This window comes from Petaurus breviceps, unplaced genomic scaffold (genome assembly GCF_028583685.1).
Source record: "Petaurus breviceps papuanus isolate PSGF00001 unplaced genomic scaffold, PetGlider_PUasm1.0 183, whole genome shotgun sequence".
In the NCBI taxonomy this organism is placed as follows: domain Eukaryota; kingdom Metazoa; phylum Chordata; class Mammalia; order Diprotodontia; family Petauridae; genus Petaurus; species Petaurus breviceps.
Window position 1 is genome coordinate 1475234 of NW_027185791.1, and position 4715 is coordinate 1479948.

A 4715-nucleotide genomic window follows, 5' to 3' on the forward strand; every position below is an offset into this window, starting at 1 on the left:
GAAAAAGAACAAACTAAAATCCTCAATTAAACACTAAATTGGATATCCTAAAAATTAAAGATGAAAGTTAAAAAAATTTAATGTTAAAAAGCCTTGAATTAATAAATAATATAAATTAATACTATTAATAAATAAGATTTGGTTTTATTTTTAAAAAATAGATAAATTATTGATTTGTTTTTATAGAGAAAACCAAGTCACTAGTATTGAAAATGAAAAGGGTGAATATAACCCTAACAATGTTGAAATTAAAGCAATTATAAGGAGCTATTTTTGTCTAACTCTATGTCAATAAATTTAACAATTTAAACGAACAATTTAAGTGAAATGGAAGAATACTTAGCAAAATATAAACCACCTAGATTAGCAGGAGAGGAAATAGAGTACCTAAATAGACCTATTTTAGAAAAAGAAACATTTTAAAACATATTTCCACATTTGCCATGTTATAAAGAAGAATTAGAACAAAAGGGAAAAACCACAAGAAAGAAGAACCCCCCCCCAAAAAAAAGAGTGAAAATAGTGTGCTTCAATCTGCATTTATACTCCATACCTCTTTCTCTGGATGTGGATTGCATTCTCCATCATGAATCTTTTGGAATTGTATTAGATCATTTCATTGCTGAGAAGTGCTAAGTCTATCAGGGTTGGTCATAGTACGATCTTGCTGTTACTGTGTACAATGATCTCCTGGTTCTGCTCACTTCATTCAGCATCAGTTCATATAAGTCTTTTCAGGCTTTTCTGAATTCCACTTGCTGATCATTTCCTGTGGAACAGTAATATCTGTATGTAACATGTATGTGTGTATATACACATACACATATCATATACCACAACTTGTTCAGCCCTTCCCCAATTTATGGGTATTCCCTCAATTTCCAAATTTCGGCCACCACAAAAGGAGCTGCTATGAATATATTTGTACATGTGTGGCCTTTTCCCATGTTTATGATCTCTGGCAAAAGACCAAGAAGTGGTATTTTTGGGTCAAAGTGTATGCACAATTTTATAGTCCTTTGGGCATAGTTCCAAATTGTTCTCCAGAATGGTTGTATCAGTTCACAACTCCACCAACAATGTATTAGTGTTCTAATTTTCCCACATCTTCTCCAACATTTATCATTTTCCTGTTCTGTCATGTTAGTCAATCTGATAGGTGTGATGTGATTTTGATTTACATTTCTCTATTCAATAGTGATTTAAAGCATTTTTGTCACATGACTATAGATAGCTTTAATTTCTTCCTCTGAAAACTGTCTGTTCATATCCTTTGACCATTTACTAATTGGAGAATGACTTGTGTTATTATAAATTTGACTCTGTTCTCCATATATTTTAGAAATGAGACCTTTATCAGAGACATTGGCTCTAAAAATTGTTTCCTAGATTTGTTTCCCTTCTAATCTTGGATTCAATGTTTTTGTTTATGCAAAACCTTTTTCATTTAATGTAATCAAAATGATCCATTTTGCATTTCATAATGTTCTATATCTCTTATTTGGTCATAAATTCTTCGCTTCTCCATAAAACTGACAGGTGAACTATTCCGTGTTCTCCTAATTTGCTTAAAGTCTTAACCTTTATGTCTAAATCATGTACCCATTTTGACCTTATTTTGGTATACATTGTAAGATGTTGGTCTATGCCTAGTTTCTGCCATATTTTCCAGTTGGAAAAAAGAAGTTGAACAAGCCATAAATGAGCTTCCTAAGAAAGAAGCACCAGGACCAGAAAGATTTGCAAGTGAATTTTATCAAACATTTAAAGATCAACTAATTCTAATATTAAATAAATTATCTGAAATAATAGGCAAAGAAAGATTACTATCAGACTCCTTTTATGAAACCAATATGATACTGATACTTAAACCAGGAAGAGTAAAAGCAGAGAAAAAATATATAGACCAATTTAATTAATGAATATGGATGTAAAAATTCTAAATAAAATACTAGCTAAATGATAACAATACTATATTACTTTATGACCAAGTAGGATTTATGCCAGGAATTCAGGGATGGTTAAACATAAAGAAAACTATCAATATAATTGAGTACATCAGTTAAGAAAAGTTTTAAGGTGCAGCTAGGTGGCGCAGTGAATAGAACACTGGCCCTGGAGTCAGGAGGACCTGAGTTCAAATTTGGCCTCAGACACTTAACACAAAACTAGCCATGTGACCTTGTGCAAATCACTTAATCCCAACTGCCCTCCAAAAAGCAAAAAAAAAAATTTTTTTTAAATCATATGATTTTATCAATAGATGCAGAAAAAAGCTTTTGATAAAGTTCAACACTATTAAAAACACTTGAAAGTATAGGTATAAATGCATTTTTCCTTAAATTGATAAAAAGTATTTACCTAAAATATCAGCAAGCACTATTTGTAATGGGAATAAGCTACAAGCCTTCCCAGTAAGATCTGGTATGAAACAAGGATGCCCATTGTCACCAATATTACTCAATATTGTATTGCAAATACTAGCAATAGCAATAAGAGAAGAAAAAGAAGTAGAAAAATAAGAATAGGAAATGGAATAGAATTCTCTTTTTTCAGATGCTATGATAATATGTTTGGAAAAACCCTAAGACTCAACTAAACAAATAGTTGAAATAATTAACAATTTCAGAAAGGAAGCAGGATATAAAGTAAATCTGCATAAATCATCATTCTTATATATCACGAACAAACACCTAAAAGAAAAGATAGTAAGCAAAAAGAAACAGTATAAAATACTTACCTAGAAGTACACCTACCAAAAGAAACCCAGGGACTGACTATATGAACAAAATTATATTTTAAAAAACTTTATACAAATAAAAATAGATTTAAGTAATTGGAGAAATATTAATTGTTCATGGGTAGGTAGGACCAATATAATAAAAATGGCGATTTTACCTAAACTATTTTATGTATTAAATGCCATCCAAATTAAATTATTAAAAATTATTTTACTTAATTAGAAAAAAAAATTCCATTTGAAAGGACAAAAAGTCAAGGATATCCGAGGAACTAATGGAAAAAATGTAAAGGAAGGATGTTTAGCAGTACCAGATCTTAAACTATATTATAAGGCTATAATTATCAATACTGGTATCTGGTAAGGGCTAAGAAATAGAAAGATCTATCAATGACACAAAGTGGACAGAATTTATAGCAGCAAATAAATATAGTCACCTTTTATTTGACAAGTGTAAAAACTTAAGTTTTGAGAATAAGAATTCATTATTTGGTTAAAATTGCTGGGAAAAATGGAAAGCAGTCTGGCAGAAAATGGGCATAGACCAATATTTTACATTATTTGCCAAGATAAGATCAAAATAACCTAGATGTAAAGGGAACAATTACAAGAAAACTTAAAGAGCATGGAATATATTATCTATTAGACTTATAGATAGGCAAGCAATTTATGAATGAATAAGTGATAGAGAACAATGTGAGGTGTATAATGGATAATTTCAATTATAATAAATTCAACAAGGCTTTGTAGAAATAAAACTAATGCAGCCAAGATCAGAAGGAGAGCAGAAAATTGATGGGGTGAGGGCAATTTTATAGACAGAGCCCCAGAAAAAGGTCTCACATCTCAAATATATAAAGAACTTTGTCAAACCTATAAGAATAGGAGTTATTCTGCAATTGATAAATGGTCAAAGGATATCAACAGTCAGCTTTCCAATGAAGAAGTCAAAACAATTTATAGTTATATAAAAATTGATAAGAGAAATACAAATTAAAACCTTCAGATACCATTTTATACCTATCAAATTGGCTAACATTAACATCCCTGAAGAGGAAAACAACAAATGAAAAAAATGGCACTGATTCACTGCTGGTAGAACGATGATCCAACCACTTTGGAGAGCAATCTACAATTATGATAGGGGGGCAGCTGCTACTACTCAGAGACTATTGTTCATCCCTTGTTCTCAAAGAGGACCAATGACATCAGGAGGTGATGTCTTGACTTGCAAGTGAATTGGATTTAAGTGAGGCAGAGCTGTGCAACTTCACCAGCCTCACTGGATGGTATACAAGTGGAAGAATGGAGTCTCTTCTAACACCATTAGATATTGTTGTACAATGTGAAGTTAATTAACTGGTACTCTGTTCTCTTCTTTTTATATATATATATATATATATATATATATATATATTTTTTTTTTTTGAATAGGAGTATTGCTCATTCTTTCCCTGGCAATGCCTATCTCCACCCTTGGGTTACTTTAATGATTGATTTCTTCTTCAACCACTTTCCTATATTCTCTCTACCCCTTTCTCTCTGTAGATTTAATCAGCCATTCCCAATTAGAATAAACTAGCTCATTTTTTTAAAGGCAATATAATGGCTCGAGGGCAATGTGAACCCTCTTCTGTTGTTTTATGGAGTATATATCTGATGAAAAATTAGCAGCATAATCATAATAGCTCAGAGCCTCCAGCCAGAAAAAATCTCAACTTTCACATGGAAATTTGACTGTCTGCTCTAATTTAACTCTTTTTGTATCTCAAGCTAACTCTTGGCCTCTTCATATTTGAGAAAAACCTTGAACATAGGAAGTTTTAGGTAAAAGAAACAATAAGAGAATATTACATTGTCTGTTACTTTCCAGGCATAAAAAAGAGACAGAAGGGAGAGAGAGAAGAGCAAAGAACAGAGGAGAGGAGAGAAGAGAGAGAGAGAGAGAGAGAGAGAGAGAGAGAGAGAGAGAGAG